Raw genomic sequence first — 26,028 nt, forward strand, 5'->3', positions numbered from 1 at the left:
ACCCCCTAGCTTCTTTTCAGTACAATTTTTAGTGCTCTTACCCTAAAACCCTAATGCCAAATAATCACATTTGGAACTGATCTGTGTGTTCTACAAACTAATTTTCTTATCACTCTGGTTCATTTCAGCAATCTATTTGTTCTTAAACTAATTGTATTGAAAAATAAGGACTCGATTTAAGAGAAGCTAAAATCCCTTCTTGTACCTTGCTTTTTAGGCTCAAACCTTTTTTTACAGAAAGCTTCTCCTACTGCCCAGAAGGAAAATTTCTTCCCAGTTGCTCACCTAATTGTGCATCTTGTCTACAATCAGAAAGTTTCACTGGCTCTGTAAGTCCATCCAGTGGCTGCATATGGGAATTGCATATTTTTGAGGGTAAATTTCAATTTTGTACAATTTAGCTTATTAAGTAGTGTAGTTAATGTTATTACTGGAAATAAACGTGAACTGAAATGTACAACTGGAATACTCCCAGCCTTTGCTGATAAGAAGATCTATATCTCTAAAGTACCCTTTGAGTAATACTGGGAATTGATTTGTTGTTCCAGCAACAGGGACAAGATAAAAGCTGATGATTATTTGTTTGTATTTAAATTAATTACCTCCTAGAGTGAGGAACAGAAACCTTCTGAGTGAAAAGTTTTAGTTTATTTTCATTCTGAACCTGAGACAACTGAGGTCATTGTGAATGCTAGGCTAACTCTTGTGAATCATCCTCTTAGATCTCATGTGTGTGTTCATACTAAAGCAAACCTCTGTGAAGTTACATCTTCTAATTATTAAGTATGTGTTTTTGTTAAATGGCATGAGATACTACAAAAAGTCACTAAAAAACTGAATGTAAAGAGGACAAGATCTGAACAGTGTGTACCAGAAGTCACATTAAGAATTTCTATACAGACTATTTCCAGAAAATCCTGCTTAAGTTCAGTACTGAATCTTGATGGATCATCAGACTAAATCAGGCCAGCTGATTGTTTGAGAATCTATCATTAGATATAGCATTTCCCCTTGATGATGACAGCAATTTGAGCCTCAGTGCCTTGAGCCCTAATTCTAACATCATTTCCATTATTGCTACCAGTGCTGAAGTTGTAACTGTAGAGAATATCAGTGGAATACTTTTACCAGTTAGAAAAAGCCCATTTGCTAAAAGCCTTTTAATTCTCTGTTCTTGGCAAATAAAGGCTTCTAAAATGTTCACCATCATTACTACCTTTTTTCTTCCCATGAAAGTAAACGTATCTTTAATTTTGCCTTCTAGAGTGAATACATTATGATATAGCTTACAATTACATGATAGCCTATAATTTGTCCAGCCCTGCTTCAGTTAGTGCGTAGGTTGTGGAGGCATAAAAAGGCATAAAGAGAGAATGACTTTTGTAACACCAGCCTAAATCTAGTGCTTTTAAAAAAATTAAGAGCTTTATTTTTCTATCTTTATAAATAAATTTTACCCTAGAAAGTTGCAGAAGTGTGTGTAAGATACTGTCATGGCAGGTACTTTGTGCTTGTTAAAACAACCACGTAGTACCTATTGCCTGCTGTGGTACAACAGTTGCCTTTATAATTCTTTCCAGTGTTTTATACATTTCAAATCTTCATTATTTTTGGTCTAGAATTGCCACTACTGAGGTTGCTATGGTTGTAAACTCTAGCAGTTTCTCTCCAACAAGATATCTGGTTTTAGTAATAGAGTTTTGAATTAGAATATTACAATTCCTTCTTGCTGCAATGATTATTATTAAATAGATAATGTCAATGTGTTGTGGATATAATGCAACTCGATCTGCTACAGAAACTCTGCTTTCAGGTTTGGTTTTCTTTTGTTTGTTTGTTTTTAACTAGGGCCGCAATAAATATATACCTTCTTTGTTAGCCTGAGTACTCCCCAGACCTGAAAACATAGGGCCTTCATGGAACTTTAAGTTAAAATGAGATGGCTTTGGAAAATGAATGCAGGAAACATTCAACTCATCTCTGGAACCCACTCTAGCAGTTTTTTGCATGGTTCTCACTTTATGAAGTTGGCTGGTATCTTATGAATTCACTTTCTTCTGTAAGGGTATAGAGCTGGGTGATATAGAACCACTGAATGAACTCCTAGCTCTCCTTTCTCTGTAAGCTGTGTCTCAGCATATTTTAGTTGGAGCACAACATAGGTTTCCCTACTGTGTGCTTGATCAGTCCGCAAAAGCTGTTGTTATAACACTGCCTTTGTCCTCTACTTCCTCTGAGTACAACCAGAGGATCACTTGGTTATTTTATTTTACTTGCATTTGCCAGTGTTAGGATTTCATTATTCATGTGTCAGTTATGACTATATCATTTACCAGAACCAAAAAGATTACGCTTCTTAGTACATTACAGTAGCTACAAATCTTTCCAGAGGCATCCAGTAAATTATTTTGGTTTTGTTCGTTCCATTAAATATATAGGAAACTATTTTCCTCTAGTGAATTATTATTCTTCATGAGAAGACAAAGAATAAATATAATGTATTTCTGATTTGTTCTGAGCTCTTTACTAGAGATAGGAAAAGAACTCTAAAGGTGGTGTACCTTTCTTGAGGCCATAGTAGAGCCCACTTTTTAACCCTACCAGCTTCCATGCTTTTTGTCTGAGCAGTATTAATACTGCAGCATTCTTCTGTTAATCATGGCCCTGCATTTTACCATGTCCTGTGATGTGACAGATCAATAAACACCCTCAATGAGGAGATTACAAATAAAACTGTGGAATTTACAAATTTAGAAAATTATTTCCAAATCAGCTATAGTTTTTTAGCTAAACAAAACAAGATTGATGAATACCTGCATACCATACACTTCTGTCAGAGTTCACAATATTTACAAAGCCCATTAGCAGGTTTTGCAGAACATCCTCAATCCTGTACTCAGCTGATAGGTTGTTACAGACACATCAGTATGGAAAAAATCTGTCCTGTTCTAGTTTCTCTTTCAAACGTCTCTAGCGGTTCCAGAAGTTATGAGATCCATTGCCTACCTCAACTCTGCCCTTTCCCAGCAACTGCAAACAAGGCAAAGCAGTTTTCTGCAACCTGGTGGGGTTGCAGGCACCCTCTTTTTCTAGGGTGAACATAACCAAATTATTAGAATTGCCATTTTTAGGCATATTTCTTGTAGTTCTTGCTGCATGGAAAGACTTCACCATTTGATGTGTATTTAATTCAAAGTGGAAAAATGCAAAAGGAAAGAACAAACAAATTTAGAAGCTTTTCAGACAAAATAGTGGTCACAGAATTGAGTTTACAGGTCAGCACAAACATTCTAGGCATATGTTAGTCTGTCATAATTATGATTGTTGATTTGTTCTTCCCTTATGAATAAATATAAAATATACCATTTATATTTCTTTGGCCGGATTTTCTTTCATCTTTTCTAAACCGAGCACTCCTAATCTTTTGTATCTTCTGCTGTGCACAATAGAGCCCAATTTAGTAAGGATTGTGAAATGTCATTGCAAAACTGTTATGCAAAAACCATATTACAAAACCATTATGTCATTTAGTAGTGTCTTTCAAATTCTAAAATAATTTTTAAGAAGTCTAGTCAGGGTTTATGATGTTATGTTCCATATTCCCAGGGATCTGTTTCAATTATATTTTCACAGAGCTGAATGTTTTGTTATGAGGTTAGAAGTTAGTTTTGAAAAATTTGTTTCAAGAATATTTACAGTCCATCTGTTTATGAGCAAAGCACAGACTGAAGAGACAGCATAGCACAGATGAGTCATAAACTGGTTCTTAATTATTGCAGTTTGGAGGCAGTACCAAGTGGTGTGTTTGGTCCTGTATGGTTCTAGTCTTCCCTTGAATTAATCTTTTGACAAAACTGTAAGACTTTTGGGTACCCGCCCAGTCCTAAGAACTGTTTATTCTCCCATAATCCTGCCTTCAGAAATTGATAACTGACAACTGTTTGGTGAAAGATTAAACAACAGGTGATTTTCAGTTCTTGTAATTTCTATACAGTTTCTTAATTTTACTGTAGTAAAAAAAAATCCATATAGCAAAGACTGCCAGTCATGTCACCCTTCTCATTTTAGAAGTGTGTAGTTTAGGATCACAAAATGTTTTGCGTGTTTACATAACTGGTTATTTTTGCATCCCTGCTCTGAGGACGGTAGCATAATATGCTCATTTTACAGTTGAAGGAAGTGTAGCAAAGAGCAGTGACTTGATTCAGGGCACACATCAAGAGTGGTGTAGGCTCAGTCATCCCAATTCCCACTTATAGTGAATGCTACTTCATTCTTCACACCACAAAAACTACAATTTAAAAAAATATAAAAAATCTTTTTGAAAAATTGCCCTGTAGCTCCTTTCTTGGCACAGGATTTTCAGAACCTGAATTCTGGCACCGGGACACACCTTATCATAATGCTTTAGTAGTCTTTTTTGTGGGTAACTTTGTGCCTTTCAAAGAGCACCTGGATACAGCTAGAAACACAAGGAACTAAGCTAGCTTTGAAGCAGAAGGGCTGATTGCAATGGAGAGGAGTGGGATTATTTTAACTAAGCAGTGTTTTAATATAGTGAACAATCTAGAAAAATCTTATTCCTAACAAATTACAAAAACAGTCCAGTGGCATTTAATTTATTCCTGTTATAAGCCCCAGTTTACCTCTGAAGAGGTGTTAAGAGAAACTGTTCTGTCAAGCCCATTTAATAACAAGCTTTTATTCAACATAAATAATACTGAACTCTTTTATAAATAAGATTAGAAAATTATTCTATTTTTATGTGAGAGAAATAAATTAATAAAGAAAACCAGTATTGTTTGTGCACAAACCAAATGTTCTTCTCATCTCTGAGGTGACTCTCAAGTTACTTGTATCTTGTCAGCCTCACTTTTCAATATGTGTATGGCCAGTCTTCGCAAACAAAGATTTGGGAAAGGTCTTTATCCTTCGAGCCTGCGCAGTGGATTTTTTAGGTGAGACACAGTGTGCGCTGAGCTGAGCCCACCCTTTAATCCTAAGGTTCATCTGGGGCTGAGCAAGCTTGGACTGTGGCAGTGAGGTCCTCAGGACGTAGGTTTGTTTAGAGTGACCTTCTCTTAGATGGATGGCCTTACAGGGCTGACGAGCTCCATCTGCCCGGGGGAGTTTCCCTGACTGGGAATCGAACCTGGGCTGCAGTGGTGAGAGTGCAGCATCCTAACCACTAGACCAGCAGGGGTCCCCTTGCTTTTCAATAGTTTTGTTTTTATTGGTAGTATTTAGCAGGCAGCTCCTGTAGTTTTTGCTACATGACAAATGTTTTTGTCCAGGACATTCTCAAACCTGACTGGAGTGTGGGTGCTAGCATAGGCAGCTCCTTGTCAGCATACAAGGGATCCATATTGGCTGTTGTGCATTCATTCAGTAGGTCACCCATGTAGAGAGTAAATGGAAGGAAACTGTAAATTACAGGGTTATAAATACATGAAGAGTCTCTTGAGCAAAGATTGAGTGGTTTCTGATGTCAGCACAACCCTGAGATGAATTTAGTGTCCTGCTTTGTTTTGCTGTTTTTCTATTCCCTGTGAAGCAGGGCTCCTTTATAAAGAGAAGAGAAAGCCAATGGTATTTAATGGAGAAATCAAACTTAGACACTTAAATGATAACCATAAACATTTACAGGATGTCCTGTTCTGTCGTGGCCACAGACAGATTCTTAAAATTGTGTCCCATGGATGTAGCTAAAATGGGAATTCTGAACCTATTCAATATAATCCGTTTCATTTACTGGCTGTAATGCTGTTGCAAGTGGATATTAAAAAGAACAGTCTTGGACTTTAAAATACTGTTGGTGTAGAAATTGAAGTATAAAACCAGAAAACACATTAGTACAGTACAGATTTAAGCAGGCAGGTTAGGAATATAATGAATACATATTATGTAATAAAGAATAACAGGATTATCTATTTTCATGGCAGTGCAACACAAAATAATTCTAAAGACTAAGAATCTAAGATTTTCATACGATTAGTGGTAACCAAGAAGGAATAATCTCAGTAAATGATATTCAGAAAAAAAGAAACTGAACTTTGTTCCTGAAAAATTATCCATAGGCTTCAGTAATAAAAAATGATATATTTTGCAAACTGCCAGATTTTACAAAGTGCAGATTACTCGGAAATATGTAGGCAGAATCAGTGTGGCAATGCCCAACTGTATTTGCTTCTGACTCAGAGAAGGAAGAGTTGTGGTCTGAATGAAAAAGACAAAATAACAGCATGTCCTGTGTATGGGTCAAAGCTTTCAGGCTTAAATTCAGTCACAGCAAATAATAACCTTGTTTCTCTAGAAATATCTGTTTTTCACATTGTGCAGCATAGTAATCGTAATAAATCAGTTGTGATCATTTTGAAAGATGTTGCATATTTCCTATAGTTAGTCTGAAGGAACCTTAGGCTTGTAAACAGCATAATTTGTTTCAGAGGTTAAAGGCCTAGACCAAAACCTCAGTGTCTGCCTGGATCAAAAGCCAGTCAGTCTATGAAAGAGTGAAGACCTCTAGGCTGAATTACCTTTGTGGCATTGCTAAAATGCAAGGTGTGTCTTATCAGAGAATATTTATTTTAAATGATACAATAATCTGTCGAAATCCCATAACATGTTTCTACCTCAAATCTGAAAAATTAAATAAGGATAACTACCATTATGAGGACCTGGTTATCCTGTACCACCATTCTTCCCTAGCCTTTGTAAAGTTCCGAGAAATTACAAAATATTTTGTAATAGTGTTACTAAAATATAGTACCCTGGCAAAAATCAGAGGCACTGTGGCTCAGCTGTGATTTCCAGGTGTACATGGAATAAACTAGAGGTTGTGGGATAATTTGAGATGTTTTGTTTATGTCAGATTCTCTGTGGTGGCAACAAAAATACTCACTAGATTTCAGGCTAAAATGTGGATTAGTACTGAAAGTAATTACTTCTGTGTGACTACACAATTTCTTCTTCTGACACTAAATTTATCTGAGGCTTTTAGGAAGTCTGCAGGCATTGAGAATTATATTGAACATATTCCATGTGTGCAAAAGAGAAACATTTCAGCCTCAGATGGGATATAACTTTTAATATTTCCACTTGTACCCTAGACAATAGTTCTATAAAATTTCTCATAGTTTAGTAAAGTTTCTTATTATAAATGCAGGTGTTTTCTTACAGCAATCCTGAAGGCAAAAATATCATTCCTTTCCCCTTGGAAATCTTGAATGATAACTCACAGAATAGAACAATAAATCAGTTATATCCAGGAAATGTTAGTTTGAAAAAGGAAAAAAGCCTACAAAATACTGATTTGATATTGCTTTCCAGATTAATGCAAAAACTTGACTGAACACATGGCTGCATTGTCATACTGTGCTTAAAATTGGCAGTCCCACATGGCATTGGACACAGTCCTGTCACTGGGTCCAGCCTGATAAGAAGACAACCCTCAAACACTTTGGCTTATCTCTAGTAAAATCCTTCTACACTTGGGCTTTCCCCCCCCACTAGGTTGCTTTTAAAAAACACTATGTTAATAATATTTTTGGAATTAGGCTCATTTCAGAGAAGTACACTGTACTGTACGGAGTAATAATGCCCAGAAACTTATCTGTGTATAGTATTTCATCATATATATTAGGATGATATTTTAAAATATAGATCTTGGTGAAATAATTTAAGTTTTTTGACTGCAGGAATACGGAATAAGCATACAAAAAGAAACTCCTAAAAAGTTCAGAGTAGACCAAATTCTTACAAGTGTAGCATCTAAAAATAAAGGATACTAATTATAACAACAGAAGATACTTACAAGTGTAGATGAACACACCTCTTTTTTTTCTCTTTCATTTCAACACATTTGGGAAGATCTGTGATGGAACTTCACTGCCACTGCCTGCCACTTTCACTGTTAATGGAAAACAATGAAGTATCTGGCAGGATCAGTTACATTAAGGTGTGATTTCCTGCTAGAGTAAGATCTGGATGCCAAAGGGAGGTGAGTACTTTCTTAATCTTATTTATTAATCTTAATAAATGCTTTAACTATTAAGTTACCAAGTATTGCAAATTGGGAAACACTGTGAAATCCTCTGTCTTATTTTTTATGAGGAGGGACTGATGGGACAGCAGTTCTAGAGGAGAGCCAGTAGCTGAGAATCCTGAATAAGCCCCTAATTGTCTCTGGGGGGACATATACTAGATCCTCTCCTTTTTTTTGGTCATCTTTTACTGTTAGCTTTGTCTGTTAAGTTTACTGGTTTGTATGCCTGAATTTCCTGTGTTTTATGGGGACTCTGGGTACCTTCTCTCAAGAAAGTGAATTTTATTGCAACACACACGTCCATGATGGAAGTAAGCCAAGTTAATGTTTTTCTACTCTAGAAGCAACTTGAGTTTTTTCAGCAAAATAAAATGCCGGTGTTCTTTGTACTCATTCAGCATCAGGCAGAAAGCAAAAATGAGGCATTTTAAAAGTTCGGATGTGAGAATTTGTGCAGAGCTCTGCTACAAACTAAAGGAATGTGAAAAGTTTTAAGCCCTGGTGTCATCTGATATGGCAGACTATATTATTGCAGAGTTTGCTGCCAAATCCTAATCTAATCAAGGCAGATACATTTCCTTTAACCAAATAGTTTCCAGTCATGTCAGAAAACAAATTAAAGGAAGCAGTGAAGGAGATTATGATCTACCTAGGAAAGCAAAGTAGTTCTTAATCTGGATAATATGTTATTACTTTGTTGTAAAAGGTTAGATTCAGACTGAGTGGTGTTTTAGTAGTTGCTGATTAGTGATGCGTTATTATGGGAAGTAATTAAAAGCTTACGAGAGTGACAAAGTAGGGTCTGTGCACAGTCAAAGTGGGAATTCAGAAGCCTGGCAGATTAGATTTCCAATGAAAGTCTGTGATTTTAAATCATTTTAAACAAACATTGTTTCACTTCCCATTGGAGTAGAATAGGTTCATTTGGAAATACGGTGAAATCACTTCATCAGAAACAAACCAAGGACATATTGTCTTTCTTAGACTGCCAAATTTGTGAAGTAAAACAAGTTTTTTTTCTAGGTTTCTCTGGTACCTAGTTTACATAGCTGTTTTGTGGGTAAATTAATAATTTTTAACTGCATTAAATATGAACAATTATGCACAAATAGTAATACCCAATAGTAAATACATGGAAGGACTATATTAACCCCTTAGATCTCTTTTATTTTAGTAGGGTTTTTTAATGCCTTTGTTATTTAGAATTACTCATGATTTAACTTCAAGTTTTGGGCCCAGTCTTCACATGTTTTATGTCTGAGCTTTCTGGAGTGGTCACAGCCCCATTTCATATCCATGTTTCCTGAAAAGACCATTAAGACACTCAAGGATAAACATATGCAGTGGTAATTAAGTAATCAGATGCCTCTACATTGCTTTGAATGCTCTACTACATCAGGAACAGAGCAGATGAAGCGGGGGTTAGTTTTTTTTCTGAAACACCTGTTCTCTCTCCATCGTCCTTTTCGCCTTCCCTGTCTCCTCTGCTTTCTGCCAGGAACTGCTGGAGTCCATGAGATGCCACTACGCCATAGCAGGGTGTTGGGACATCAGCTCTACAGCTCCAACTTTATAGCATGGATAGATCCCTTTTTTAACTCTATAGATTTGTTCAAATTCTAGTTTCCTTATGCCACAAATATCCTGCCTTTCAGACTGTCATCAGTTGGGAATTGCGGGTGATTCCTGCTAGGGGACGTAGGAGAATTCCAGTGTAGAAAGGGATCAATTTACTAAAATGTTTGGGAAAAATGTTTACCCTAAGCTCCCTCTATTAAACTGTTAGGTGAAGGCTCCTCTTTGGAACTAGCAAGAATGTCTCTGAGGAACACAGTTAATCAGTTACAAAGGACTTTAAAATATTCAATTCATATGTTCTTGGCTTATCTTCAGATTCTAATATATAAGGCAAAGGTTGTTTTTTGATTAAATATAAAAAGGTTACACAATTTAGGAGGTGTGTCCTTCGAGTAACTTTTATCCAGACTAGCACACAGAGAGGAAATACCTTGTCAAGCCCCAGCCACCTGAGACCCACTGGGCTATTAAGGCCAAGTTAATTGGTTCAGGCAGGGTGATATAAGCAGTGAAGAGCCTGCAAGATCAGCATCCCTCCCTCTCCAAAATGAGACAGAAAGAGCAAAATCCTTCCTGTTGTGGATCTGCTCTGCAACTTTGCAGGGAGGAGAGCAGGAGGAGAGCTCTTACTTTCTGGAACAGAAAGTAACCTCTGCAGCTGTGAAACCTGAGAGAACAATGGAGATTGTGTAGACAAGCAGTTACGGGGGGCTGCTCTTGGCTCTCTGAGGCTTGATGCCAGAGAGGTCCCACAGCAGCAATCTTTTCTTTGTAATAAATTCTAAACTTCTGTTGACCTTATTGCTGTGCTCTGGGCTGAACTGCATGTGAACAACTGACGGGATGTACCCCAGATCTTGTAATTGTGGGTGCTTACTGAATGCCAACAGAACTCTTCTGGACAAGACCAAAATGTAACTGAAAGCATTTTTCTTGTTTCCAGACTGAATATGAACTAAGCTGTTCATTCCTGCTTTAGCCATGCCCTGGAAGAACATATCATACCACTCAAGTCACTTTAGGTTAGTGTGATAGAAGTAGCTCTCATTTTCCCATTTTCAATCCTGTACTGCTTTGTATTAAGATTGGCTTATTTTTTTTTAATGAAAAACCCCCAACCTTCAAGCTTTTATTTTAAAAAAGTCTGAAGACTTCACTGTTTTCTCTACAGGAACATATTGTCAACTGCAAATATAGAGAAAGTAAAACCTGAAGGTTGTTATTTATACTTTGGTATCACTTTGAAGCATTTGTTCAATTTAAAGTCCTTGCTTTTTATTCCAGGTTCTGTGGAGAACATGTCTAGTCATTACAGACCATTCTTCTTCACTTTGTTGTAAACTACTTCTATCCATGTAAATACTAAGGCCATAGTTCTTCCAACTTTATGGATATGCCTAAAATCTATTAATGTGAACATTCGCATTGATTTCTTTTTTATATTGTGTGCAATAGGCACGTGTATAACTTGTAAAAATCAGAACAGAATTATTACTTTGTCCTCAGAGGATTAAAACCATTTGAAATGTCTACTATTTGCCAAATGAGACATAAGATCCTGATTTACACCATCAGTTTTCTATATATCACAAGACCAAATCTATTTAAACAATACAGTAAAATAATATTGTTCCCTGTTACATGTAACAGTGGACTTTGATAGTAAGTAGCCCACAACTATTGGATTAATATATGTAAGTATTTATAATACATGTTTTAAATTATATACCAGGATGGACTGTGCATTTTTTATACATATATATGTGTGTGTGAGTATACAGTCTTGGACCGTAGCCAAGACTATGTAAGAAATATTGTGTGTGTAGAAGCTCTGAATGGCCTCCTTCACAAACATCATCATGCAGGCATTTTCCCTGTTTTACCACCCCTCAATGCTCTTTCCTTTAGTTAACTGTATTTCTGGCTCATATCACGCTAGAATATATTCCCTCCACTGCCTGTCATCTACTAGGATTCATTTTAAATGAGGTAGTCACTATCCTTATCTAATGAATGATAGTACTTTGGCCAGTGCAGTTTAAGGATTGGGAGGATTTATGGTTCAGTTGTCTGAACACAAAATAAGATTTTTTGGCAGTGAAATAAATATTTGAAATTCAAATTTTATAAATGGGTTCTTTAAAAACTATTTGATGTTTAATCACACTGAAAAAGAACTTTATTATATGAGTGGCTGTAAGACTTTTGGATGCTGTCTGTATTTATACCACATCGTCACAAGAGAAATTATTGTTACTTACTGAAGAAATAATCTCTGTTCTTTCTAGTTGGATTATATTTAAAGCCTAGAAAATTTTGACAAAAGAGGAAGATGAAAGCTAAAGTCAGTGATAGATTCAGTCTGGAAATAGTTGAAATGCGTCTTGTGGGATAAATGGTTTTTTATATTAACTGCATGTCAGCTCTATATTGGATGTGAACATGACAATAGCAGAGAAGACAACTACCATAATTTACCTACTTTTATAAAAATCAGATATTGCCGGGTTACCCGTGCAAGAGTGGTGTTATTTTGTAATTTGGGTGCTTTTCACACAGCCTGATTCAAGGCACTCCATGGCAAGTGCCTGTGTTGGTTGATTAGCCTTCGTAGAATCCTCAAAATTTGTTAGGAGAAAGAGATTTCTACCACCTAGAGGGCAATTCAGAGGAAGGATTCACTGAATTACTGAATGAATGAATGAATGAATGAATGAATTACTCTCCTGAAGAGGCCTTCTCACCCTGCTGATACACAGGAAACCAACAGCATCCAACTTCTACTTTATTGTATAAACAGAACAAAAAAATGGCAATGTCAGGAATAAAAACCAAATCAGGATAAGTATATAAACCTGTAGTATGCTGAATGTAAAATGAGGCGCTTAAAGCCAAAAATTAGAAACCTGAATATGCCCGCTTATGTGGTACCAATTTCTAGGCTTTCTCAAACTGTGCCTGTTGATATGTCAACGGGCATGTCTGGAACTGCTTGAGATTTCGTACTGCTGGAGAGACAACACATGCCATACCTCATAGTCCACATACAGAAACTAGATTTCTCTCTGTTATAAGACACATTCTTTTCCTTTCATCTCTTTCTGTGTCAAGACCATTATTAATGATTTTAGTGGTTAAAACAATGGTTAACAGGCTCAATCTCATTTGAAAGTTGATAATACAAGCATAGGGACATTTTAAGCGTTTAACAGTGTGAAAAATTAACACTGTGATTGCAATAGATGCTGCATAGTAATAGAAGGAAAAAACTAGTTCTTATCTGAGGCAATTGTACAATGTAATAAGATACAAAATCTGTTTTAGTTCAGAACAGCAGAAAAAGTTTAATCAGACTCAAGAAACTGGGGAATTGGTAATGTCGGCACCATGTCGATTCCATCACTGCAACACAGGTTTGAAGCTTCTAGTGGAACTAAGGAAAACAAAGATTATGCTAATAATTTTGTTAACCTTTTTTTCTTTTTTCCTAAGAGACATTAAAAAGGCACCAAGAAATAGTGTTAACAAAGTCAAGACAAATTGTGTTCATCTGGAGAGTTAGAGGTACGTTGAACCTGATGTCTTATCATTCCTTTTTTTTAATAAATAACCAACTACTAAAGAAATACAGGCAGGTCTGAATGAGTGTCTAGAGACAGCACATCAAAAAATGCATATATAACAATGCTGCTGTAAAGACTGCCCAATAATCACAGCCTACATTAATTCCAGAAACCACACAACTGATATTCCTTGGCTTCATTTTTAAGGCAGCATTTGGAAAGTTATGTGCACTAATCCTGTAACAGTAATGGGATTTGTGTTTCCAGCACAAGCATAGCTTTGAAAATATAACCATAAGAGTCCCATGCAGCAGTCAAAGTAATCTCTGGCTTCTGAGAAAGAAGAACAACTTTGCAAACATTTTGTCACCAAACTGAAAATACATCCTGTATCTTGGGGAATCCTCATATAAACATTCTTTTCCTGGCTGCAGGGATGTAAGATCACAAGGAAATGGAGGAGAAAGAGCGGTTATTGAAAGAACCCAAGTCTGCTTCTTAGCTGTCTGAAAATCCCCAGTGTCCCCATTTTCCCACAAAAGTGTTATCATAGAATGATTTGGTTTGGAAGGGACATTTAAAGGTCATCTAGCCCAACAGCAGGGACATCTTCAACCAGATCAGGTTGCTCAAAGCCCCGTTCAGCCTGATCTTGAATGTTTCCAGGAGTGAGGCATCCACCACCTCCCTGTGAAATCTGTGCCACTGTATCACCATCCTTATCATGAGAAATGTCTTCCTTATATCTAGTCTGAATCTATCCTCTTTTAGTGTAAAATTATTACCCCGTGTCCTGTTGCAACAGGTACTCCTAAAAAAAATTATAACCCCTGAGAGGTGAGTGGTCACTTTAAGTACTTCATGATTTAAATTGGTAAGGTAAATATGCTAGTTTAGTCTCCTGTTGCCTGACAGAGCAAAGTAGTGTCTGTTCCCCTTCAATTCCTATTTACAGAGAGTAGGACCTTTGGAAATTTTCAGAATTGGCATTTTTCCTCTTCTCCCTAGAACAAGAGTTGTATGTAAATCTTACATGTGAATAGGAAGTTAAGTGAAATTCAGTAATTCATATAGGGAAGTAGCAAATGCAATCTGAAAAGTTTCAACCTGGGTATTTTTATTCAGAATTCCTATTGACTTCAGAAGAATGAAAGATGTGGATCTTTTTCACAAAAGAAAAACAATCCTATGTGTTAAATATCTGTTGGAATGAATGGATGTTGCTGGCTTTTTGTATCATACTGGAAGTTGTCAATTTCTGAGGATATTGGTTTCCACTCTTGTGGTTGAGAGTGGGGTTATTGGTCATTATTATTTGTGACACCTATTTTAAATAAGAACATAATTAAAAACTCTGTCCAGGATAGCAGTATCTACAGATTGCAGTCACATACATCAGCACTGTTGTGAGTCTGAATAAAACTGCAATAATATTTTTGGGTTTAGGATTAGGGGTAAGGGTAGGGGCAGGGTTAGGAATTAGAGTTAGGGGGTAGGGGTAGGGATAGGGATTAGGATTAGGGTTAGGATTAAGGGTTAGGGGTTTTTTCTATATATATTCCACTGTAGAAATCTCATATTTGATTTTGAACATGTACTTCAGGACTTTTGAGGGAATAGAGATTTGGCATTGTGTATTCCTATGGAAATCTCACCATTAAAGTTCATCCTAACTTTCAAAAACACTACAGGTATACTCCCACATACAATGTATCTACTTGCCTGTATGTATGACTTGTAAGTCATGAGAATAAAACATGACTTATTCCAAATGTTAAGGGTTTTCTCTTTTACAGGTCTGACATCATTTTGCCACTAGTATATGTAATTGCAAATTTACAGGTGACATGGCTTATTTCAATAAAAATGCCAGATATCAATTTCTAAGGGATACAATTTCATATACTTCTTCATTACAGCTAATTTTACCACACAGTGGTTGGTGTTGTTTCTGTTACCAACAAATACTTGTCAAATGAGGAAGCTCTGTGCTTTCACCTTATGATTTTTCTTTTGTGAAAAGTTTTATGATCCATCCTGGACATTTCTTCTAATAATATTTCAGAGGAGGCAGTGAAGAGCTGCACTCCCTTGAAAAGGAAATCTCTGTATCAGAGACTGTTCCTTGGTACATCTGTAGAAGTGTCTACACTTCTCTGAGGAGTACTCTATCATGTAGTAAGGAGGTAGTAGATTTCTCCTCCTTCTCATTCTTCAACTGGAGGCTGACTGAATTATGATCATGATGCCTTCTACTTCCTTTTATTGGTGACTTGCAGTCTGTGGTCAAGTCTGCTCTCTGAGGTTGCAGAGATCACGCCTGTTACAAGCCCTTCTGCATTGTGCAAAGGCAGATGTCTTGGGTATCCCCCAGTTTATGAGTTACGTGGGATCATTGCAATATGATTTTGCATGTCTATAATGCTTTTAAAATCCTTGTTAAAAAAAACCAGCTTCTGGCTGTTTCAACGTGACCGTCTCCTACCTGTGCCCATCAAAAATTTCTTTTGGTCCAAGGTACTTTATGTCAATAAAGATTGCTTAAATAGCCTTTGCATAGCACAGCATGAGTTTCTCAGAGGGGCTATAGGTATGGGAAGCAGAAATCCTGAAAGAAGGAAGCTGAGAGTTCTGCAATGGCTGGAAATAGATATGAACAGCAATTTGATAAAACAGCTTAAAAGAGAGTTAGTTTTCTTACCACACCCACAAAACCCCCACATCTTTGGTATAATTGGACATATAGAGTCCACTACTGAGGGCCCTGATCTCTAGAGCAGGTCTCCAAATACTGAGGCTCTGATCTCAGAGCACCCATAAAAGAGCAATGAATTTTGAACTCCTTTCTTGTGTGGAGGTCTTGCTGTCTCTGACAAACAGTTTGTGAGAGAATCACGGATGGTTTTGTGTATGCTTTCCCCCAGTTTTCTCCCCTCACCCCTGGAGCATTACTGTGTGGTTAGTCACATCCAGTGTCAATATATTCTGGTCAGATACTTGGAATGCTGCATTGCTGGAGTTACATTTGCTTACAAAACAATAGTCTTCCTCTCATATGGTTGCACAAACTTAAATAGAATTAGCATGTATATCATCCTGTTTAGTGTGGGGCATCAAAAAGTGAAGATCTATCCAGCTTGGTGTTTCAGACACCTTACTGTTTGGTATATTAGATGGGATTTTTTAAAGATTCAGGAAAAGCTTTTTCTATTCAAATGTCTTCAATTTTTCCTTAACAGTCTGAATTCTGGAATGCTTAGTTAATTGTAGGTCTGTTATTTTCACTGTCAGGTAATAGCTGTCAACATCTTTAATAGACTGCCTGAAATAAGCAGCATTTTAGACATGTTGGTGGTTTTCAGTGTTAAATTACATTTTGTATGATTCTAACAGCAGAACCCAAACTTCCTGATTTACACCAAGAAGGAAGAATCTGCTATTTGTTTTGTAATCCATATGAAAGACATATGATTTAGAAGATAAATGTCCATTCCCACTAGAGCAAAAAACTTTCTAACTTTTGTGAGTTCTGCCTCTCGGGTAACTGTTTAAGATTATATTGAAGTTACTTACAATCTAAGCTAAGTATACTGAGCCCATGGAATAACTTTCTCTTGTAATTGGTAGATAAGAAATTTTATAGTTTAAAAAAAAAGAAACAGGAGAAAAAATTTTCTCTGCTTCTAGAAGACCAACAATGAATCCTTCCCAGCAATCTCTTCAGTAATGTGCAAAATTTTAGTAGAAATAGATTTTCTTAAAAGATGTAGCAGCTCATTTTCTGTTCCTTTTGGTTGTGAGAGTCTTTTCCTGTCAATCATAACTTTCAGAATTGGATGTTCTACACTGAGATTCTTTTCTTGGCGACTAACCTGTTTTCTTGCATTAGGCCAGAATGGTACAACTAAGCATATGAACTTGGGACATAGTCAAGTATTTCCAGTTAAGAAATACAGATGCTGAAATGCAGATATGCCAAAGGCCATATTTTCTTTTGGCTGAAGTGCTTAAGCACAGGGTAGACTTAGATTTATAATTTAGATTTACAGGCAGCATGCAATACTATTTTACTTTGTAAAAGCTTGTCATGTGAAAGGTATGGGGAGGGATTCACTTGACTTTGGATTTGCATATGAAACCCTGGTACTAAATAATAATCAATGTAATACAGAGTAGTATGGCTCTGTATGAATATATGAATCTCCAATTTAAAGCCATGTGAAATTTTATTTCTTAATATCACACATAATGGAATGAGTTTAAAATCCCAGATAAGAACATTGTAATTCAAATACTTTGCAGGTACCAAAACCAGATAAACTCCTACAGGATTAAGATTTTATTTTCTTATAACTATAAAATGTAGTCTAAAGATGAAAGAAGAATGCTTATTTTCCCCAGGAAGCAGTTTCCCTTCTATTTTTCCTTGAAGCATTAATTTTCCTCTCATCAGAAAAAAAAATGGCCACAGAAAATAAACTGTTATTTTGCCCTTTGCATTGTGTCATGGATGAAGAAGCTTTGTGATTTCTTTAAGGTCTGAGCTTTAACTACTGGGCCATAGCATCAGAGATTGATTGCTGCTATTGTGTGCCATTAAGGGATATTGTATATTCAGAGGTCTGAATCATTACTAGGTTTCGTAGTACCCCAAAAAATCTTTTGGCATTTCTTTTCAGTGCAACGTGAAGGAGCTTTCATTTTGCTTTTCTCATTGTCATAGAGATCCTGCTATGGTTTGTACAGCTTACCTATGTCAAGAATGTAGTTTTAGAAGCTTGTGTAAATTATCTGTTATTCACTAAACTGTAATGGGCTACATATCCATGAGATTATGAATTTATACTAGTTTATGATTAATTTAAATTATTGACAGAAATGGTGTTTACTGACAATGACAAGCATAGTATGAAATAATTTTGCTAACATTATCTGATTTTTGCAGTAACAAACATTTTCTGATTTTCACATGACAGGGCAAGAACCTGATCCATAGAAATGACATCTTGTTTGTATTTCTTCCAAGATTATAAGAACTTCCATTACAAAAGGGTTACAGATAACAAACTTACAACCCTGAAGGTATTTTAGTTTGTTAGTCACAATGTAGTTACCTCATTATTAGCAGCAACAGAAGTTTTCCCACTGTCTACTAAAGTACCTTGCTAGGGATCTAGAATGACCCTTCTTAGGTATTTGGGAATGTTCCAGTCTCTAACCAACTTCTGTCCCTGGTATTTATGATGTATGTGATTTTTGTTAGCAAATATAGTGGTATCTATAATAAAATAAATTTTAAAGTGTATAATTGAGTGAATAGTTAACTTTATCCATCCAAGTAAACTTTACAGAAATTAACATTAAAAAATTATGGTCAAACTGGATTGAAATAAATGTAAATATTACTTTTTCTCAACTTTGTATGTAGTTTATCCAGCAAGTTTTATTAAGCTCACTGGAATGAGAAATGAGCTGTGAGCCCTCACAGAATTAACTAGGCATGTTTGTTTCTGTTATCAAGGGCAACAGATAATGGAGTAGGAGACCCTGATAACAGAAGAGCTTTCATAAAAAGATCATAGTGCAAGTAGAGATGTAAGTACAGCATCATGTTGTGGCCTCAAACCCTTTATTTAACCCAGAAAGAGCTTGAGTACTTCCAGATCATGCTCTCCATGAGGACTAGCTCAAAGTTTACAATGGATATTTTGATTTCCTGAATTTTCAGGGTCCCAAAAGCTCATAACCCAGATCAAAACTTCCATCAAGGAGAATAGCAGCCTGCAGAGACCCTGTCCCGCCCTTCAGAGAACTTGTCCCCTTCCAATCTAATTAATCCCAGGAGCCTGTTCACTAAACCACAACCTGCTCTCAGCCACACCGAACCTCATTTCAGGATGCTTTATCTAGAAGCTACTTCTAACCTACCCTAGACTTTCCCCTAAATCTACAGCCTTTCTCAGAGAATACTCCCAGCTCAACACAGCTGGGAAAGATCTAAACCCTAATGGCCCAGCTCCTGCTGTGCCTTGTGTTACTGGTTGGCTTCAGAGGCTGCTCAACTCACACTCCTTCCTTTCCTCCCTCTATGATTAGTGTAGTGGCTGGGTTTGTTTAATGTTTTGTAGAGGAGAGGCTTGGTCTTAGTTGTTTTTTCAGAATCCCTGAGCTACTCAATGGGCCCTCTAAAGGATGAATTACAGAGGTAAGAGTCTTCCCTGAACAAGTTAAAAAATCATTGTAAGATGGTTCAATGCAAAACAGTGCCATGTGAGGTCTTTTTTTAATTCAGATGGTGGTAAATTATTTTATGTATGAAAGTAACTTGTTACATGAAAGCAACGTTTTACGTGATTGGCCTCTTTAAAGGAGAACTAGAGTAGTATTTATACCTACCTGTTACTGTGCTTCTTTTAGATCTCAGTATTGTTACAGTGATGGTGAAATGTAGGCAAAATGAATAAAATTGTTTTCCAAAAGATGTGTTTGTAAGTATATGACAAGAAGTTGTTCTTTAATGGCTTGTATCCACAAAAGATAGAAGGATTTTAGTGCTAGTTACAAATGCTTTTTAAAGCTGTTCAGAAGTCCCTTGTTGAAGTTGGTTTCGATTTTGCATATAAATGTTCAACTATTTTATGCTAATATTTCTCGTATACATGGAACATATTCTTCCTAAATTTATAATACTTTTATTTCACATTTTTCTTAATTTTCAACTGAATTAGAAGATTTTATTATTAAAAAATATTTATTTTAAGAATGTAGTCCCTTTTAATTCTTTTATTCAAATGACTCTAATATTGAGGAATCTTCAAAATTCCTTTGTAGTTAAAACTCAAATATATAACTTTAAGAAAATTATTTTTTATGTTGGTGGCTATTTTATCCTACTATTTCTCATAAGTAAAAATAGCTTCTTCAGTCATACTGAGTATTGATCAAACTGTATCAGCCCTGAGAGAAAATAGGTCTCTCCGAGCGTCTCTTTTCTGTTCCTACAAGTTTTCCTCTAAATTGTAGTGAAAATATCACTATATAGTCTGATCTACAGGCAGCAAAATTGATATTGTAAGAGCAAGCTATTTGTCAGGGAGCACTAGCAGAGTCTGAAATCCAAAGCAGGGTTAATGTTATAGAGTTTCAAGCCATTTTATAAGAATATATTCATTGGATCTTGGCTTGTAGTTTAGCTGTAACAAGAGTATTGTATGCAATCTGGCAGGCCGTAAATCTCTTGGACTCCAATTATGGCATAATTTAATTCTGAGTTGTGTTTTCTAACGTAACAGCTTCTAAAACTGCATGTGCAGTTTAGTTGAGTGATGAGGTGTGAGGACTTCTACCTACAAATGAATTTTAGGGATCTTTGCTATATTCACTGGAGAGAGTTTAAAATATACACTGACTTTTTAAAAAGAACTTGATATTTTTTTTTGATATGTAGTAGAAGTTCTGGTCTGCTTATGAGATAATTTCAGAATCTTCACCTTTCAACTTCAATATGTGAATGAATTCTAGAGAATGAAGGTACTTGAAGAGGTTAAAGAAGGCCAATGCACTGTACTTGCCTACCTCACGTGGTGAAGAATGAAGAGAATTGCATTAAATAAACTGTGTTATAGGTAGGACAAGTAAAGGGACAGTCTGTGGTGTTCTATAAAAGCTCACGGACAAAACCTTATGATTTGTCATGAAATTTCCATTTATCTGTTTAGCCATGGAAACCTGCAGTTAATGCTGTTGAGGTGCTAATGAAGTTGATGGGAAGGAACCCTTTAAAAGTAAGTTCAGATGAAACAAAAATCCCTTCCATTTGCAACAAATGAATTGCATAGGGCTTGAAAATGAAAGAGTTATGTAAATATATTTCTCTTAATTTAGAATAATTTTTTTTCTCTTTTAAAAGCTTCAAGATTTCAGTTGTAACCTTCTGTGACAACTGCCCTTAATGTATAAACAGATTTAACTGTGCGTTGCATCTGTACTTGCAGTAATATTCTCCCTTATTCAGTTGTAATCTAGAATATATAATCTAGAATCTGCTGCTGGTAGTGTGCTTTGGGCTGATTCAGACTTTTCTCAACTTCCAGGGAACTTCGATTCAGATGTAGAAGGACTGTGCATCTGCATAGATGAGGGGACCAAAGGATGTCTTTTTGGTCATGCTGTCCATGGGCACGGTGAGATGATAAAGTTTATATATTGTCAGAAAAATTAATGTGAAAGTCCTCACCAATTTGGTAGCCGAAGCAAAAACCCTGTCATACTCAGCATTGTAGCTATGGAAAATATGCATCACCGCTTTCAAGGTCATGTCTTCCATGAGAGCATTACAGTGTTTCCAGCGTGTTTCCAGACTTTTAGTCTGACGTCTGTGAGGCAATACACTTTGGAACGCAGATGCACCTTCCAAAAGATGAATATATCTTTTGTTTCCCATCTTTTATAAGGGTGCAAAGTCCAGATGTGGACCCAACTGCCACTAAAATCCTAGAGGGATGTTTTTTTTTCTTAAAATTAAATGGAGAATTGGCAGTGGTGTTAGAAATTATTTGGCAATTCACATATCAAGTTGCCTAAGTGATTGCCTTTTAGCCTGAAGTTCTGTGAGAAAGATAGCTCTTGAGTTTTAGTTAAAAGAAGATTTGGAGATACATAACTGAAAGTTAAAAGACAATGAAGGATAGCTGAGAATGCTGGATAGCATAATCGTAGTGAAATATAGGACTGGACTAATTTATTTAAAGTGTTTCTATTAATGAAACCCTGGCAAAATCACCCTAATCTTGTAATTCAGGGTTGCTCACTCAGCATAGTATTTACTCTTCTTTTAAAGGCTGTGTATATTTCATGTGCTAGTGATAACATAATAAGGCCACATGGAAATCTTATAAAGATTGGAGGGAAAAAAATCCCTCTCATGAGAAGAAAAACAGATGCAAAGCTATAACCTTGCACCTGGAAGTCTTTCACATGGAAGTTCTGTGTGTTTCCAACCACCCCATAAGGACAGAAACAACACAAGCAGCTGATAATGTGATTGTGAGGAATGTGCTGACCATGGTGATGACAGGGTGATATATTTACCCTCAAGAGCACAAGTGCACCTGTGAAATATTAGACTGTGCTTTTTTACTACAAGATCAGTTTAGAAATATTTAAGAGTAAGCTACAAGATGGAAGGAGAGGGCAGTTAAAAGAGGCTGGGAAGAGGTAAGTGATAGACATTTGGGAAAAGCAGACTGTGCTTTCAGAACAGTTTATCACAGAGCTTTGGAAGCTTATTCCACTCTCGTTAAGAACAGATCCTTTGGAAGGAAATGTCTATCAATGCAGCTAATTAAATACACTAGAATTAGTAAACTAGGAGAGAAAATTCCTAGCTTATGTTAAAAATATAAAATTTAACATGCAATTAGTAATGCATACTTGAGAAAATAAAAGGGATGTTTCAGATGGCTGACTGGGTTGCACTGACTGTGTATTTCTAATTTATGTTTTAGGTTAACACACCAAATGGTACAGAAAACATTACATGCGTGAGAGCATCAAAACTGAAATTACTGTTGGTGTGGTATCCTCTGGGTTTCCTGAATTCTTAGAATTTTATCTTTAGTACTCACAAATAAATACTGGTTGTGATTATATTTAAAGAAAATTCTGCATGCTAGTATTGCTGTTTCCAAATGATCCTTTTCCATTTTGGAGTTCTCCTGTGGGAGGAAAGAGAAAAGATGTACTTGTGGATTGGTTTCTTGTTTGGAGTTTTCATTTGTTTTTCTTTTTTTGTACTGTTTAATGTAGCCTTATGGAAAACTTAGCAAACCTTAAGCTGGCTTGTAAGGGACACATGTGGATCATGACGTTTTGAAGGGAAGATTCTTCCCGGTTAACTGCTGTTGTGTCTGGGAGATGTGGAAATACATTGGTCACTTTACCTACTTCAAACTGGATGAAAATGTGTTATCTTATACCAAGGCTGATAAAAAGAATATAATGCCATCTGAATAAAATAGGGAGAGTGTTTTTGCAGGCTTGTGAACAGATGCTAGCTGACATGTTTTAGCCAAAAACTATGACATTAATGATAAGGTTTCCTGGGAAAAACACTTCTGTGAGTATTTGACGAAAGCAGTTCTGAGCTTAAAATGTCTTTGGAGTCAGTTGAATGAGGACTGATTTGGCCTGTCACCGAGGAGAAATAGATTCTTCAGTGGCAACACCTGAAAGGAAAGGCAAGTGCTGAATAGAGAGTTTAGTGCTGAAGCAAATAGCTATCAGGAGCTCAAAGCCAGGTTTCTCAATGTGAAGGAAAAGATACCAGAAAGCAGAAACAGTAAGACACCTAGATGCAGAATACATTTTTGGAGATGATAGATGAAATTTTCAAACTCTTTCTGTTGGAATCAGGCTTAGGAAGAGAAAAATGCAGAGAAAACAAATTAATATTTTAGCAGTCTGTCCAGCGTTACTTGGCTATTGAAGAGGAGGAAATCAATACTAATATATTTAGGAGTACCTTATGCTGACCTCTTTAAATACATCACTAACAAATGATTACAGTAAATCAGTAGCAGGACAAAATTGGAATCCTAGTCTTTTGAGGTTTCCTTTAATGGCAAAGACATGAAGGAGCTCCTTCAGGACAGGGCTCAGTGAAGTTTAGAGGAAGATTAGCTGCTGTCTGCTGAAGAAAGGGAAATAAACGAATTGAAATCTCAGTGTACCAGGAGCTTAGTAAATGTCAGGCTTCCCAAGCAGTCCTCAGAAATGTCCTAAAATGGGTCTGGTCGCACCCTTCAGAATAATGGAGGGGAAACTTGGTGAAAAGGCTTTCTGAGACTCATTGGCCTTGTGCTTCAGGGCATGGGATAGTCTGGCTCCAAGTAATGCCTGGGGACGCTGGAAACCACTGCTTTACTGAAAGCTACCTGACTCAGAGGAATACCATGAATATGTTTAAAAGGAGGAAATCAAGTATAAAGGTATAAGGGAATAGTATAACTAAGAGTTCTAAATAAAATGAAAAAGGAAGTTTTGCATAGTTGATACTTGATTCTTGTGTTTATTAATTTAAAACTGTACTAAGTGGATGTGGATGGTCTTCAGAAAGGGGATAATATCCCTGATACAGGAATGTAATGGTTCCAGGTATAACAAACCAGAGGAATCTGGGCTTAGATTAGAAAGAAACACTTACTGATGTGTTCAGTAAAGAGAGGAGATTCTAAAGAGAGGAGATTAAGACCAGAAACTCTAGAAAAGGATTTTTTACTCTCTTGAAGAAGAACTATGTTCAACACCTGAGAAGAGTCTGTGAAATCATGTGTCACCACTGCCTGACTTCTGCCATTGTTTCTGCAGCACTATAGTGCCCAGCTATAGTGAGAGCCTGGTTCATTTTACTTTGGTTAATTAGGCATGTGCCGCTTTCATACTACATAGCATTTTCACACAACTTGTAGTTTTCTTTATTATTTAGTGGTTGGGGGGGGAGTTTTTTGGTTTTTTGTTGTTGTTTGGTTTTTTTTAATAGTGTTTGAAGTTGAGGCATCTGAAAAAGTCAGTTTGCCAGCCTGGAATAAGATTTCCACTGGGATGACAATCAAGTGGTAATCTTTGAGGTTTCTGTGAGCTGAGGGGGAAACTGCAAGTATTTGCAGGACAGTCAGTCTGCAGTGTTTTGAGTATTTTTATTGAGGGGAATTAAACTCCTCAGAGTAAGGAATTCAACAGTTGGCTGTTTTTGCTGAATAGGGCCCAGTGAGGTTCCTTGAGTTACTAGGTCAGACTCATTTGACAAGGTTCTCAGTTTCTCCTAAAGTAAATACAATTTGAAAAATTTGAAATGGAGTATGATGTATAATAATCAAACAGGTGGAACCTATTTGAAAGGTAATATGTGGTAATAAAGGTGTATGTGATAATAAACTAAACATTACAAGCCTTGTTTCTTTAGGAAAGGAGAGTAAGAGTGTAATCTTGATGTTCATCCATCCCCTAACAACTTTTGATGCCATTCATTAATTTCAACAGAAGTTGACAATGGAGATCAATCTTTAAGCTACTTGATTTCTGTGAGCTTCATGAAAATACATTCCATCTCTCCTTCCCACCTATCTATCAGTGTTCTCATTAGGAAAGCGAGTGTCAGCTCAACGCTCATCAGTTACCAAATTATCTGTAGGTGGCAGCAATAGTATGAAGTGCCCTGATTGCTTCTGTCAGTTCAGTGCTTTTGTAGACCTGGCAGAATCCAGTGTGAAATCTAAAGCTGTAGGAAATCAGTCTTTCTTAATTCTGCTGTCCATATTTCAAAGCAGTTTCACTTCAGGCACTAGTATGAAGAAACCATAAAGGTGATTAATATTTTGTAATGAAGCTATTGGCACCTAATAAGCTATCCACTTCTGTGGACTAATTACTAAAAATATTTAAGAACTTGAAGGTAAATGCAACATTCAGTTTTAAACACATGCATTTGGATGCTAGATCTTTTGTCTAAATGAATTCATTGGTATTGACTGATCAGTTGCCTTCCAAGGAAATAATCAAGGGGTAATCTTGTTGAAGACAAATGGACTACTTAGCCTGACTCAAATGTCAAAGGGCCAAATCTTGTTTTGAGAGTGGAGAATAACCTCATGGTTACATTGGGACTTTTAAAATGAGAGAGGTGAGAGGGACTCATTCCAAAAAGGAAGTGAGTTTTTGCTAGGTCTCTAAGTCAGAGGAGCCTGCAGCTGGCTGATCCAGCAGCTTGGCTTTAATAGACAGTGTAGAAGGGAAACTGTGCAGGTGAGGAGGGAAAATCAGACCCATTTTGGTATCATGCAACAA

At 36.5% G+C, this 26,028-nt stretch overlaps 2 long non-coding RNA genes across 2 annotated transcripts in view; both read left to right on the plus strand.

Moving 5' to 3' along the window:
- Positions 1-22,823, plus strand: part of LOC113954506 — a 45,849-nt gene extending 23,026 nt beyond the window's left edge. The window contains exon 3 of the long non-coding RNA XR_003530249.1: positions 22,692-22,823. This is a non-coding gene — a long non-coding RNA (uncharacterized LOC113954506). The remainder of the gene's footprint in view (positions 1-22,691) is intronic.
- LOC113954508 lies at positions 218-13,555 on the plus strand. The gene is made up of 4 exons (XR_003530251.1): positions 218-329; positions 7,870-7,999; positions 10,566-10,644; positions 13,115-13,555. It is a non-coding gene; the product is annotated as an uncharacterized LOC113954508 (long non-coding RNA).
- Positions 22,824-26,028: the final 3,205 nt, after the last annotated feature.

This window comes from Corapipo altera, unplaced genomic scaffold, assembly GCF_003945725.1.
Source record: "Corapipo altera isolate COAL_440 unplaced genomic scaffold, ASM394572v1 255, whole genome shotgun sequence".
Classification (NCBI taxonomy): domain Eukaryota; kingdom Metazoa; phylum Chordata; class Aves; order Passeriformes; family Pipridae; genus Corapipo; species Corapipo altera.